This window comes from Amblyomma mixtum, chromosome 10, assembly GCF_055824585.1.
Source record: "Amblyomma mixtum isolate Tamu chromosome 10, ASM5582458v1, whole genome shotgun sequence".
Classification (NCBI taxonomy): Eukaryota; Metazoa; Arthropoda; class Arachnida; order Ixodida; family Ixodidae; genus Amblyomma; species Amblyomma mixtum.
Window position 1 is genome coordinate 111,499,854 of NC_143021.1, and position 15,737 is coordinate 111,515,590.

General features: G+C 48.8%; 1 long non-coding RNA gene and 1 pseudogene across 1 annotated transcript; both read left to right on the forward strand.

Moving 5' to 3' along the window:
• The first annotated feature begins 456 nt into the window (after positions 1-456).
• Positions 457-2,034, forward strand: LOC149326681 (uncharacterized). The gene is made up of 3 exons (XR_016286219.1): positions 457-916; positions 1,296-1,459; positions 1,833-2,034. It is a non-coding gene; the product is annotated as an uncharacterized LOC149326681 (long non-coding RNA).
• A 10,753-nt stretch (positions 2,035-12,787) lies between these two features.
• Positions 12,788-14,305, forward strand: LOC149326682 (uncharacterized; annotated as a pseudogene).
• Positions 14,306-15,737: the final 1,432 nt, after the last annotated feature.

Genomic DNA, 15,737 nt, shown 5'->3' on the forward strand with positions numbered 1-15,737 from the left:
CCCCTGCAGTTCGCAGTTTCCCCTTTTTCTGCGGTATCGTTTACTACCAGTGTTGCACTGAGATGTGAGCCTCGTTTTCCGCAAAAGTAAGTAACCTTCCATTTCTCTTCTGTGGTGAAAGTGTCGGTCTTGCTTTAGCTAAGCCTCTAACGCGCCTGATTGAACGGTCGGCTAGTGTGTCACTCCTTAGGTTTACAAATCACAAAACAGTATCAGCCAGTGCTTTACATACCAGAGTGCTATTTGAGCTTTTGTTAAGTGGATACAGCTAGGCTGCTCTCGCATGCGAGTTGCTTTCTTTACCAAGGCGGTGACAAGGTGAACGTGACAAAGCTTCAAACCAACCAGCTTTGTTTAAGCGTACGTTGATAAGGCGCGAATTTTTTCCTGGACATTGATTAAAGTCTGTGCTCTATTGCATTCTGGCAGGGTTTTATTCTTTCCAAGGACTCTCATCTGGCCACCTGTGTGCTCTAATTCTTGCTGTGATTGCCTTCAGTGAAACTCGCGTTAAAAAGGCTTTGGTTATCTTCACTAAGGTATTTGTTTGGGCTAGTCGGTACATTGTTAAAACTGAAGGCACAGCGCACGAAGGACCTGTCCTGTCCTTCGTGCGCTGTGCCTTCAGTTTTTGGTTATCTTAACTGCGTCAAGCTTTTATTTCATTACGATTGAGAGCCCCGGCACAAAGGTAGTTTCCTCAGTGGTGCTGCTCTGTATGTGTGCAGGCTGTTTGACAGTGCAGTGTAGTACTACGGCTCTTTGCAGGCATGGCAGCTTTTATTTTTTGGAAAACCATTGCACCGTGCACAGCTGGCGTTGTCCCTGCTTCACTGTGTGCATTTCGTTTTGGGTACAGGCTGTTCAACAGTGGTTTTCAGAGGACCTCCTTGCCTGCTCAAATTCTCAAGTTTTGGTAAGCACGGTTTGCAGCTGACACCTTTTCTTTCACTTCATGATTTCTTGTATAGGTCTAGGCTGTTTGCTAATGTTCATTCCACAAGCCCCATTATTTGTTTGTCCTTTAGAACCCTAACTGTTGGCCGGAGGAGCAAGGACCTGGTCTAGTTTCACGCAAATTAATCGCAGCACCTTGTTCTTGGTTGTTCAGAAAACTTGGCCTAGAGATTGTTTCAGTTCTGAGGTGGGAATCTGGACAAATGCTTCTTGTGCAGTGGTGTAAGTAATCTCTTGCCCGCTGTTTGAGCTTCATCGTACAGATTAGAAAGGGCTTGTTTGGCAATGCAGTGTTACGAACCTTATACATACACACTTTTATTTGTCTTATCTTTCAGATGTGCCCCTGTGTGGCTGTCAAGGAAAGGTCCAAGATTTAACCCATCTCTGGTGTATACTGAAGTGATGCAGGTATTACCAGGACAGCAGCATCTCTGCTGTTTTCGTGCGACGGTGCATGATGTCAACCATCAACCACTTTTGATTCAGCCACATCTTGTAGGTAAGAGAAAGCCTGTTTGCAAGATGCAGCTTAGGAGGTTCTGTGAGTACAGTGTGCATCACAGTAAGGCAGTGCACTTGCTGCTATTGACTGCTTGGCTTTCAGTGTCCATGCACGCTGTTTGAATTTTGCTTCTGATAAAGGCCTCCACAGTGATTGACTTCTTGAGTTTATGGTGAGCCGTAGCACTGTGCTGAAATGCCGCTTGCAATGACATCATATGCATATATGTTCTTGGTTTGCTTATTTTATTGCCGGCGCTGTCACTCCTTGCCATTTCCTGGTCTTATTTGCTTCCGACTCCTCATTGGCCATTCTACATGCACCTTACTGACTGTGCTTTTGGTTACTCTAATATTTTTCACTTCTGCAGGCTGCTGAACAGACCTGGATTTGACTTCCCCTTGTTACCGTCTAGTTGGCATCCTCCTTGCAAGAAAAGCGATGTTTGGAACACCTAGCGAGCTCTTCATTGCCGTCCACATCACAGCAACTTGATCATCAACGCATCCGTTGTGAACAAGGCCTGGGGCCAAATGAATTTTTGATTTAACAGTTGGTTGCTGCTCGACACTTTCCCGTCATCCAGTGCTTACCGTTGTAATGTCTGCCAAACCAGTGAAGCTACCTCCTCCATGGCTTCTAACATTAATTTCCTGGTCCCTTTCTTTTGTGTGTGTGTGTGTGTGTGTGTGTGTGTGTGTGTGTGTGTGTGTATGCACTGGATTCAATAAAGAGTAACGCAGTGACTGAAAAGTGTGCTAGCACATGCATTTATGGCTTATTACTACCGCCATGCATCCCTTGTAATGTGGGCTTATTGTTCGGGTCATTGCAAATCAGCTTTGAGTTCATTTTTGAGTGTATACCAGAAAAATGAACTATCACATTTTTAAAGCTTTAGGGGGTTTAAAGGCAGCGCTAAAAATCAGTATTGAAATGCGTAAGATACTACAGGCACCCATTTCGGAAAAAAAAAGAAACGTCTAAAAAAATTCTTAAAACGTTCTAGCTCAGAAGTTTTCTAGCCGTATACAAGCGTAGCGTTAGCAGAGCTAATAGAGGGCTAGTAAACGTCTAAGTCTAAAACACTGCTTAGATGAAACTTCTTCTAGATGCCAAGCTTTTTTTTCCGAGCCTTTTTTTAGACGTCTATTAGCGCTTTTTGTGTTTCGTGGGATGTAACAGAAAGCTCTCGAAGAGCTGTGACGAATGCATCCACGGATTCACCTGGCAGCTGAGCACGCTGGCGGAACCTTTGTCGCTCAACGATGGCATTATTCGTGGCAACAAAATATTCTTCGAGCTTTGCCATGGCGATGTGAAATTCATCCTGTTTGGTCGTTGTCTTATCGGCCGCATCTGTGTCTTGCTGTTTTCCTGCTGAAGCTGACGACTGTTCTGGCAATGCGTAGAAAATGCGCTGACCTTCCACGCCCAAGCAGTGCACCAAGAGCGCTTTCCTACGATCAGCAGGGTGGGCGTTGTTCCCCGAGGCCAGCAAATAATTTTCAAACATCCTTCGCCACTGCTTCCACGGAATGGCTGGCCTTCCCGGCGCTGGCAGGAATTCCGGTGGCTGAAGCAGGTTCATCTTGTAGCTTATTCGCGTCCACTTCTGTTTACCTCGTCGCCATCTGTTGTATCGCCGGCTGGCACACGCAGAGCAGCAGCCAGCCAAGCAAGCACGACGCCAGTAGCCGAACGAAGAAGACCTCTTTAATAGATTAGTTGCGTCATTATATACACAGCTAGGGCAGGGTGCCTCGATGCTGCAGCTCTGCTTTTCAGGGTGGTGACAGCCTTTGTATCACCCTGCGCCGCCTCTCGGCGCCATATTGGTTCTTTCCGGCCGGCCGTCGACCTGAACGGACCTGCGTGCGTGCGTTCTGTTTCACTGTCCTGGTGGCGTTGTGGAGCGATAGCTCGTGTTTTGTGTAGCGCCTTGTGATGTGCGTGCTTGTTAACAAAACATGACTGGCTGCTGTGTCCCTCTGTGCACTGGATCGAGCGCGAAAGGGCAACATCTATCTTCGATGGCTTAACGCTCCTGAAACACCAGCCCGAGTGTTACGCTAGCAAGACTGTAGCAGGTACGAGTCTACAGTAAGGCAAGCACATTTTAACCAGATAACCTTCCCAAGAGCTTATAATTTTGTTTCTTATTATGGATTTCTAATCATATTTATGTAACTAGAAGAAAAATGACACGTTGCATGAGTAGGCTGACAGGAGTGCCTATTGAAGGGGAAAAAATTACTAAAAACATTTTTCAGCAATCAGACAATTTATTCACAATGTTAAGTAGTCATTTCACTTTGTAAGCTCTCAGGAAGGTTATCCGGTTAAAATGTGCTTGCCTTACTGTAGGCTCGTACCTGCTACAGTCTTACTAGCGTAACACTCGACCTCGCATATTTTCGTAGTGTCCGTCGGTGCCCAGTTGTCGCGTTTTACTTGCGGCAACCTTCCTGAGAGCTTATAAAGTGAAGTGACTACTTAATATTGTAAATAAATTGTTTGATGAAAAATGTTCTTAGTCAACTAAAACAATATGTCCAAGGTGGCAGAAATTTAATTTATGCAAGCAGACAAGTGTTGGACTTGTCTTTCAGTGTGAGAGCGCATTCAAGTCCTTTGCTGAATCTCAAGATTTTATTTTATTTTATTTATTTATTTTCACAATACTGCAGACCCTCATTTGGGTCCAGGCAGGGAGGGCAGAAAAATACATTCACACAACAGTGTAGCACATATACAATCCAAATATCTCGCAAAGTGCGTTGTTAATATCAACAGCCAATATCACTTGTAGAGGCAGGGCGTTCCATTCGCCAATAGTCTTCGGGAAAAAAGAAAATTTAAAAGCGTTAGTATGCGTGAAGTATGGTGCTAAAGTGTGATTATGATGACGTCGAGTTCTACGCGTTTCAGAAAACTGCACATAGGGGGCTGGAGAGATGCTTAGTTTTCCGTGGATTAGTTGGTGAAGGAAAGACAGACGGGCTATCTTGCGCCTGGCGTGAAGAGGTTTAATATTATTTGCTGCCATTTACGAGGATGGGGAATCAGTTCTGTTGTACTTATTAAATATAAAAAGTACTGCGCGCCTCTGTATTTTTTTCCAATTCTCTTATGTCTTTTTTTGCATGTGGGTCCCAAACGATGGCGGCATATTCGAGTTTTGGTTTTATAAGAGTATTGTAGGCTAATAGTTTGCATTTGCTAGGTGCGTCCTTAAGTTTATGGCGAAGAAAACCAAGTTTACGTAAAGCTGGGGATTTAATGTGGTCTATATGGTCATTCCATTTTAGTTGCGAGTTTAGAACAATGCCAAGGTACTTATACCATGGCACTTCTTTAACTGAAACGCCATTAATGCGATAGCTGAAGGAAAACGAATTTTTCTTCCTTGTTATCCGCAAGAGCACAGTCTTTTTAGTATTGATTTCCATGCCCCATTTTTCACTCCAGGAAACGACATTAAGAAGAGCATTATCTAAATGTTCCTGGTCAGAAACGGAAGATACGGGAGTATATATCATGCAATCATCGGCAAACAGAGCAATCTTGACAGCTGAATTAACACTTGAAACTAAATCATTTACATATATTAAAAAAAGCAGGGGACCGAGCACACTTCCCTGAGGGACCCCAGAGGTTACAGGGAGTGGGGAAGAACAACTACTGCCAATCTCCACAAACTGCGTTCTGTTTTGTAGATAAGCTGCAATCCAAGCAATGAGCGGAGGTGGTACACCAATGAGTTTAATTTTTAAAAGAAGCTTGTTACGCGGCACCTTGTCAAAGGCTTTGGCGAAATTTAGAAATAAAACATCAATTTGGCCTGACTTGTCTAAAGCTGCACTAAAATTATGAATGGCTATTATCAGTTGTGTGGTGGTAGAGAATCCCTTCCTAAAGCCGTGCTGACCTGGGTTTAGGGCATTATTACTGTTTAATATTGCAAGTATATGATTGGCAATGATATGTTAGATCAGTTTACAATAGGATGACGTTAGAGAGATCGGGCGGTAGTTGTTTACAGATAGTCGATCATCATTCTTATAGACAGGAATAACCTTCCCTGCGAGCCAGTCAGGCGGCAAGGAGCAAGAAGATAAGGAGACACGAAATATTTTGCACAAAAAACGAGACAATGATTCAGCATAGCGCCGCAAAAATGCATTAGCAATGCCGTCTGGGCCGGGAGAACACTTCGTATCTAATCGGAGTAGCATTTCAATGAGACCTTCATCAGATACAATGTCTAAAGGTTGAAAGGAATCACAAACAAAACCGTCAATATTTTCACCTTGATCAGTTGAGAAAGCAGACTGGAAATAATTATTAAAAGCTGCGGCAATGCCCTTTTGGCACGTAACAACGCATCCATTCATGACTATTTTTTCGATCGGCTTATGAGACTCTCTGATATGATTCCAAAACTTAGCAGGATTACTTTTTATGAATTGCGGGAGACATTCTGTGAAGTACCGTTTCCTGGCCAATCTAATATTTGAAGAAAGTTCAGCCGCAAGTTCTGCTAAAAGATCTGTGTTTGGCCGTTTCGAACGCTTTAGGCGCTTGACTTTACGTTTGAGATGAATAATGTGGTGATTAATCCACGGATTCTTTTTCTTGACACGTTTCTTTTTGTCTGGAATAAAATTCATCTGACAAAATTCACAGTGCTCCTTAAAGGTAGCCCACAGAACCGAGACATCTTCACCCACAAATCTGTCGAAAGCAATGTCTAAATAATCAAGTACTGATTCATCATTTGCACGTGAAAAGTCTTTTACGACTTTAAGCAAATTTTTGCATGGTTTATTACGAGAAGAAAATATTAGAGAAACAAGTACTAGTCTGTGATCTGATATTCCCTCCAATACAGATGACATGTGCACAGAAAACGAGCGGCTGACAAATACTAAGTCTAAAACAGAACTGCTCATCCCTCGCACCCTTGTTGGCTCAGTTACAGCTTGTACAAGGTCATGAGCAATCATTAGGTCTGAAATTAAGTCTGCATTTTGTGGGAATCCTGGCTTTCCGCCGTCGTCTTTGCGCGGCTGTGCCGGCCTCCCGCGTTGTTTCTCCTCTTTCCCTTGCTCCCGCCTCAGGCGGTGGAGAGGCGGCTGGGTGACTAATCACTGTCATTTAGCCACAGCTCCGCCACAGCTCCGCCCCGGCTCCCCAAGGGCCTTTGCCATTGGCGCCTTTTGGCGGGAATTCGGGACCCGTTTTGGGCGACCGCGTACCGCGCGACCGTCCGAGCGGGGCCCAGAGAGAGAGAGATCCCTCCGAGACAGCGTAAGGTGCCTACGTTACTGTTTGTCCTTGCCGGCCTTTGCCGTTCGGACCAGTGCATATACTCGAGCTCGCCCGCACGTGTCCTCTGACCTGCAGCGGCTCGAGCCTGTCCAGCGGGGTCCAGCGACCTCAGACAGGCGTACCTTGCGTTGATTGCCCACTCTCTCTCGCAACCGGCCCAACGGTCGACACGAGAGAGAGATCACAGCACTGTCGCGGGGACATTCTCCTGCAGCGGCGTGCTAGCGGCGCGCATTACTCTGGTCGCTTCGTGCGCGCAGCGGAGCCTTGCTCCTCGCGCGCCCCCGGGACGGGGTGACTATTGAGTGTTTGTGTACCTGCTGAAGGACGACGTGAATAAACGTCTCCTTTGTGAACTTGGAGGCCTATTTCTTTGCGGCGAATCGCTCTCCTCCCAGCGGAGGTTGAGTGCGCTGCAACGGTGTCCCAGTGTGTGTGTGGTGACGGCTGATCGGGGCCCTTGGCTCGCGCGAAGCTCGAACCCGCGGTGGGTGGTGGCCTGTGTCCACGTAGAAACCCACAACTGGCGCCCAACGTGCTAAGTCATTGGCGCTTACGCCTTTGATGGCACATTAGCCGAGCAGGTCGCCTTGACGATCACGCTTGCGCACCATGTCTAACACCCCCAGCGGGGCACTCGGCAGCTACATGTCGGCTCCCTACGGAGTTGTAGCGTCGTTTTATCCGCTGGCTGCTGTTCCTACGAATAGCTAGACACTGTGGCTGGCCGCGGCCCCCATTGGGGTTTACGGCGACACAACCCAAAATGTCGACCACGCGGCTCCCATTGGAGCTGTACCCGGAGCACCCTGCGGAGCATCCGCTGGTCACATGCCTCAGCTGTGCAAGCTTTCCGCCCAGTGTGAAAGCAGTTCGTGTCACGCTGCCGCAACCGGCAGTTTCGAACAGCAGCAGCCGTGCCCCGCCAGCAGTCAATTCTGCTCTGGGAACGGCGAGGCGCTGGCCCGGTTCCCTGTGGAAACCACGCCGCTCATCGAACTAGGAGCCTTGCCTCCCTCGTTCGTGCAGCCCGCCCAAGCCTCCACTGAGGCAGGGGTGCAGTCGCTGAGGCGGGGCTCCATTGAGCCAGATGCGGAGAAACTTCGAGCCATACTCGAATTTCCCGCGCCCAAGGACGTACACGGCCTGCGCCGTTGTGTGGGAATGGCCAACTTTTATCGTCCTGTGCCCGCGTGCAGGCACCCTTGACCTAGCTCTTGGGAAAGACTGCCGCGCGGCGATGGGAGCCCGAGCAAGAGCGATCCTTTCGCCTCCTGTCTAGCGCCATTGCCGAGACAGCGCAGCTCAGGCTACCCGACCTGACCAGACAGTTCGTAGTCCAGACTGACGCGAGCGATCTGGGTTTAGGAGCAGTTCTCCTACAGGAATTCGATGGCGTGCTGCAGCCGCCGGCCTTTGCCAGCCGCTCCTTGCTGCCCTCGGAGAGGAATTATTCCGTGACCGAGAAGGAGTGCCTCGCCATCGTGTTTGCACTGCGCAAATTTGACGTCTACCTTGATGGAACGCAATTCGTGGTGCAGACAGACCACAGTGCGCTCAGTTGGCTGATGCGGCTCCGCGAGCCTGCGGGTCGGCTGGCGCGCTGGGCTCTCCTGATACAGCATTACGACTTTTCCGTGCAGTATCGAAAGGGGAGCACAAACGTGGTAGCTGACGCGCTATCCCGTGCCCCACTCGCCAGCGGTGCCTTGACGCCTGTAGGCGGAGGGGGCGAAACAGCGGACGAGCCGCTGGGCGGCAAGGAGGGAGAGCCCGCAAACGGGTTAACCCATTCCGCTAACCAGGCGAGCAGCGCTTCGCAAAGCGGACGAGAGGCAAAGCTCTTCGTGAGCGCCTCGGAGGTGCCGACGCGAACGGAAATTTTGGCTACAAACCTGAGTGGGGACGAGACCATGCTCCCCTCTGGGATGACTGGAATCGTTTTCAGCCGTAAGAGCTACTGAAAGCCCAGCAAAATGACCCCTTTTGTCGCGAGGTGAGCGACGGTCTCAGGGAGACGGAGCGCCGTGACGCTACTTGTATTGTAGCGGGCGCAGGGGGGCAGAAGCCAGCGTGTGTCGCGGCGAACCCCGGGGATTCATATTTGCTGGACCATGACGGGCTCGTGCTGAAGTACATAGCCACCGATGACGAGTCCATCGACCCGTTCAAGGTGGTTATCCCCAAAAGTCTAAGAGGCGCACTTTTGCGATTCTCTCATGACGAACCACTGGCCGGTCATCTGAGTGGCTCCAAAGTTTTTGCAAAACTGAGTCATTCGGTTACGTGGCCCGGCATGAAGCGTGACATTTTCCGCTATTGCCGTTCTTGCCATGTCTGTCAAGCGGTGAAGTCACGGGGCGGCAAGCCGCCTGGAATGATGAAACCGATTGACAGTGTGCGTCCGTGGCAGATGGCCACCTGCGATTTGATGGGGCCTTTCCCCAGGAGCAAGCAGGGGTTCATAGACCTGAAGGCCTACGCGTCACGGTCTGACGAGCTTGCGCCGGTACCCATTGGTATCAAAGGCAAGCGCAAAGGCACAACTGGTGCTGCGGAACGCAAGCGTACGGAGCACCGGTGTGATTGATGCCGGACGGCGGACTTTTCCGCAACCGAAGGCACGCAGCCTCAGCTAGCTGGCGAGCTTTCTCGTCAGCCCTACCCAGGTGAAGCACGGTGTGTTTTTTTTTGTTGTTTTTGCAGCATGCTCAGTTCCAGCCTTGTGTGTTTATCTATTTATTTATTTGTTTTTGTTTTAATCAGTTTTTAGCCTCTTTCGTTTCCTGCTTCTCTCGTCTGTTTTTGTTCTAACGGACCGATATGTACATAGGAAAACTTCAGCCCGCTCGTGCTTGCTCTTATCTTCTAGAAGGAATAGATTGGATTAGGTGTCGTTTGTACAGCGCGCCTCTTCTCATTTCCGGCCCGACTGTGGGTGGTTGGCTCGTTAAGGAGCCGTGTGTCGCGGTGCGAGTTTTGCGCGGCCCGTATGGAGGGGAAGTTGGCGGGGCGTTTGGGGCGATGGGGGGCGGAAAGTGCACCCTTTGACCCTCGCCGCGGCGCCTCTGGACGCTTCTGATGAGGGGATCGTTGTCGCCGACCGGCGTCCGCGCACGTGCCGGTGTACGTGCACATGTGTTTGTGTTTGTGGCTGTGTGCGCGCGTAACCATGAGCCAAGGCGACGCCTGTGAGTTGTGCCGTTGTGCTTCTGCGTGAGCGCGGGATGAGAAAGACCCCTCGCTGTGGCCAAGGTTACACATCAGGACCCCGCCGAACGTCCTCGCCCGTTTCAGCCGGCGTGAAGGGGGGTGCACTAACTGTCTTGTGCCCGAACGTGATGTCGTGTCCAAGGGCGCGAGGTCAGTGTTCTGCCGCGGCCCCGTCGTCATCAACGCACCCTACATCAACGGAAAGAAGACCGCCATCAGTCGTCGGCCCTCCCAACCCGTTCAACTTGAAGTCTGCGAGCGGTGAGTCGCCGACAGGCCCACTGGGCCGCGCCACCGAACTTCCACCTGTAACATAGTTGTACAGTTTTATTCACATCTTCTTGTGTACCGTGTATATTCTGCAAGCTGTTTTGAGTTACTGAAGCGTACGCAAGTGTTGTTTTCCTTTTTTTTCCTTTGTTTCCTTACGTTTGTTCTGGCTGGAACTGAAGTGTAGCTTTTTTTTGTGTATTGATTTGTTTATTTTGGCCGCGTGCTTTGCCGATGGGTAGGAGGGCATTTAAGGAGAGGGGGATGTGCGAATCCTGGCTTTCCGCCGTCTCCTTTGCGCGGCTGTGCCGGCCTCCCGCGTTGTTTCTCCTCTTTCCCTTGCTCCCGCCTCAGGCGGTGGAGAGGCGGCTGGGTGACTAATCACTGTCATTTAGCCACAGCTCCGCCCCAGCTCCCCAAGGGCCTTTGCCATTGGCGCCTTTTGGCGGGAATTCGGGACCCGTTTTTGGCGGCCGCGTACCGCGCGACCGTCCGAGCGGGGCCCAGAGAGAGAGAGAGATCCCTCCGAGACAGCGTAAGGTGCGTACGCTACTGTTTGTCCGTGCCGGCCTTTGTTGTTCGGACCAGTGCTTACTCGAGCTCGCCCGCACGTGTCCTCTGACCTGCAGCGGCTCGAGCCTGTCCCGCGGGGTCCAGCGACCTCCGACAGGCGTACCTTGTGTTGATTGCCCACTCTCTCTCACAACCGGCCCAACGGTCGACACGAGAGAGAGATCACAGCACTGCCGCGGGGACATTCTCCTGCAGCGGCGTGTTAGCGGCGCGCATTGCTCTAGTCGCTTCGTGCGCGCAGCGGAGCCTTGCTCCTCGCGCGCCCCCGGGACGGGGTGACTATTGAGTGTTTGTGTACCTGCTGAAGGACGACGTGAATAAACGTCTCCTTTGTGAACTTGGAGGCCTATTTCTTTGCGGCGAATCGCTCTCCTCCCAGCGGAGGTTGAGTGCACCGCATCGGTGTCCCAGTGTGTGTGTGGTGACGGCTGATCGGGGCCCTTGGCTCGCGCGAAGCTCGAACCCGCGGTGGGTGGTGGCCTGTGTCCACGTAGAAACCCACAATTTTCAGAAGTTTCAAAAGATCCAGTAGACCAATTCATATTTGGAATATTAAAGTCGCCACAAATAATGATTTTACTGTTCCTAAAAGAATGCATATGATCCTGCAATTTGTGCATATAGTCAGGACCAGAACCTGGAGGCCTATACAACGCGCTCAGAATGAAAGTGTGACCAACGTAATTAACCTTTAGGAATAAACTTTCATGGTTATCTATTTGCTGCAAAACCTCACCTTTAATATCATGTTTTATTAGGATAGCGACGCCACCGCCGCGGGAACCCCTATCACGCCTGAAGACATGGTAAGAGGGAGGAAAAACGTAGTCGTCACTAACGCCAGAGTGAAGCCAAGTTTCCGTGATCACAACTATGTGGGGACTATGAGTGATCAGTAAGACTTCGAGCGATTCTGCTTTATTGACTATATGCTCTGAGCATTTAGGTTAAGAATAGCTGGTGTCTATAGTTCCAAGGAGTGGATGCGGGTGGTCAGTCGAAATTCCGTGTGGGGACCGAGGCGATTTTAGTACGGCTATTCGATGTGTCGTTCCAGACAAACGTTTCTTTGTCGACAATGAGTCTATCGTGTACCAATCTCACCTTATGGCCGTCATCATTCTCTTTTCGAGCCGACTCCCAGAGCAACTTGCGTTTTCGTAAAGTTTCCTGAGAGTAGTCGTTCTGAATGTAAATGCCAGAGCCTTTTAGTTTCCCTATGTTTTTAAACACGGCGTTCTTTTCATCAAGATCTTGGAAGTGAACTATTATTGGCCTCTTTTTATTGGCTGATTTACCAAGTCTTTAGAAACGGTCTACTGATGAAGCAGAGACATCAAGCTGTTTTTGAAATACGTCATTAAGAACGGTTTGCTTTAAATCTTTTACCGTTTCTTCCTCTTTTTCCGAAACTCCATAAACGACTATGTTTGCGCGCCTGCTACGATCTTCCAAACCAACCAATTTTCGATTTTGCATATGAAGAGATTGACGAACAAAATTTAAGTGCTGCTCTATAAGGGTGAATGTTTCATGAATGTCACGAAAGACAGCGACCGTTTTTTCTACTTGAATTACTCGGTCAGACAGGGAAATGATAGCCGCATTTATCTTTTCGTACAGAATTTTCAGATCAGACACGTCTTGCTGTACGCACTTCGTATTACTTGTACATCAGGACCCGGGTTACTTTCAACATCTCCACACAAGAGAAGTTCACAAACGCGTAGACACTCGTATGCGATACAAACAACACGCCGTGGGCTCGGAAGGACCAGCAAGAAAGGATCATCACTTCTGTAAGCATAACCGACACTGACCTGCATAAGCAAGAACGGAGGCATGGAAAGAGAAGTTTATTTTGTTCTGTGTTAACATAAAAATACATGTTAACATAACATATGTGTTAACATAAAAATACATAAAAGTGGGCTCGGTGGCTGTGCCAAGATGCAGTCGCTTAACCCGTTCTGCCTCGCCATGCAGGTGATCGCTCCCCTCTGGATTACCATGCTTTTCCCCGCCCCTCTGGCTGCCTGTCCACCGGACATCTCGTCGGAATGGACGACCGCTCTCAACCGAACCGATATGTGCCAGCCTTGCGCCATCACCGCTTCGCCCGATCGTGCGCTGACCTCACCAGTGCACTGACCTCACCAGTGCACTGCACCCTCGACAGACAGTTGGAAACACCATCGTCATCAACATCCTCTTCCGCTCCAGCTTTTAAGCAGCTTCGGCCACCGGCGTCGACTCGCTTTGTGGGCTCGGTGGCTGTGCCACGATGCAGTCGCTTAACCCGTTCTGCCTCGCCATGCAGGTTAGTAAGCCATGTTGTCTTTACGCTAAGAAATCTAGTGATTACTTTTTGATACAGCTGCCTTGCCATTGTCACTGAGTGTTCTGATGTCATTATTTTCTTGCTTTTGTTGTCCGGCGACATAGCGACTAACCCCGGCCCTGCCTCACTCGAAACTGTACTTACGGAACTTAAAAAATTGTCCGCCGGTCAGTCGACATTAATTGCGGAAGTTACAGACCTCAAAACCCAATTACTAACAACAGACAACCTTATTTCTGATCTAAGCAGGCGCATCAGCGCTCTTGAAGGTCATTACCAAACCATACAGTCACTACGCACAGAGATAGAAGGCCTAAGCACTCACACCACCCAGGCAACTCGCCAGCTCTGTGATCTCGAGGATCGCATAGACGAAGCAGAAAACCAATCACGAAGAAACAACCTCATATTCTACAACATTCCGGGCCCTGACCCATCTGAAACGTGGGCCGACTCTGAAAAGCTACTAATTCGCCATTGCTCCGAATTTTTGGACATCACCCTCGACCCCAAAACAATAGACCGCACTCACCATCTTGGGCGCCACGAACCTGATCGCTGCCGTCCGTTAATTGCCAAATTCGCACTTTTCAAAACGAAGGACGAAATTCTAGCTAATGGCCGCAAATTCAAGGACACTGACTACTCCGTCGGTGAAGATTTTTCACGCCGCGTTCGCAATGTGCGCAAACACCTAGTTACATTTGCCAAAAGCGAGACTAACCGTTTTTCTTTGCGATACCAAACCCTGTTCATCGGTTCCCGACGATATATCCCCATACGAACCATCGCAATCTGTAAAAGAGATACCATAGCGGTTGCTGCGCCGCCAGCCACCAGCCGCTCATGTACCTGCCACCCCCCAGCCTAATCTTTCCTTTTCGGCGATTTTCACGAACATACGTAGTTTTCTTCCGAAACGCGAAATCATCTCCAATCTTGTGTGTTCATCTGCTAGTAACTTGCTGATACTTACCGAAACATGGCTCACTAATGGCATCACCGATACTGAAGTTCTTGCTGACTTACCGAATTTTAACCTTTTTCGCAAAGATCGCACATCCGCTCGAGGTGGAGGCGTTTTCATCGCAGTTAACAATCAGTTCTCGTGTACAGTTATTAATATTCCATCAGACCTTGAGATAGTATGGCTACTTTGTCGCGCTGCGCCCCAAACCGTACTGCTGGGCGTTTTTTATAGAGCGCCAAATACCAACTCCGATTTCTCTCGAATTCTTAACGACGTGATCAGCCAATTAACGAGGGTATACCCAAAAGCGCATATCATTCTTTTTGGAGACTTCAATTTTCCAGAAATCAACTGGCAGACACAGACAGCAGTCGGCAACAGGGAAGCGAATGATTTTATCGAGGTCTGCCTAAACTTCAACTTAACTCAAGTGGTATCTGAACCGACCCGCGTTGCAAACATCCTAGATCTAATCCTGACTACCCACCCGGAAGCCCTCTCATCTATCACTTATCTACGCGAAATCAGCGACCATAAAGTAATCCACGCCACATTTGAGTTCCACCCATCACGATGCCAGAATCAAAACAAAACTATTCGCCTCTACGACAAAGGAAACTATGAAGCCTTTAGTCTTGAATTAAACCAATATCTCACAACATTTCAAGCATCTTTTCACGATCATTCAGTAAATGATAATTGGTCCCGTTTTAAGAAAAAGGTTAGCGAACTAACCGATAGATACATCCCCAAAATAAGCTTCCACTCGGACCGCCAGAAGCCATGGTATACCAAAACGATAAAAAGACTCGACAATAAAAAGAAGCGCCTTTTCCGTGCGGCAAAATTAAAGCAATACGACGAGTGCGCATGGGAAAAATACTATACAGCCGAACGCACCTACCTATCAGCAATTCGCAGCGCAATTCACAACGACCTCCCCAAATTGTTGACTTCCAATCCCAGAAAGTTTTGGCAGGTCATAAGTGAACACCCGGCACATACCATCACTCTAACTAAAGAGTCTGGAGAAGAAGCTGATGACATTGAGTGCGCTGACATTTTTAATAACGACTTTTCATCTGTGTTCACTAATGAAATTCACCCACCAACTGCAACTTTCGCCGTCAATATATAGTCCAGCATGACTGCTATCGCGTTTTGTGAAGCCGGCATTTCCTCGCTCATTGAACACCTTAAAACTTCATTATCGGCCGGCGTCGACGAAATTAACTCCAAAATACTGCGCAACACTAAGAATATTTCTGCAATGTACTTATTGTTATTGTTTTCACAGTCGCTTTCTACAGGTTCCATTCCGGATGACTGGAAAGTGGGAAAGGTCATTCCCGTCTTTAAGTCCGGTAACAAAGATTCTCCTTTAAATTACCGTCCGATATCATTAACCAGCATACCTTGCAAAATCATGGAACACGTCATCTATTCTCAAATCATGGACTTTCTTGACGCTAACAACTTCTTTCATCCCTCACAACACGGGTTTCGCAAGGGTTTGTCATGTGAAACTCAACTGGCCATCTTTCTTCATGACGTTCACTCTAACCTCGACCTAA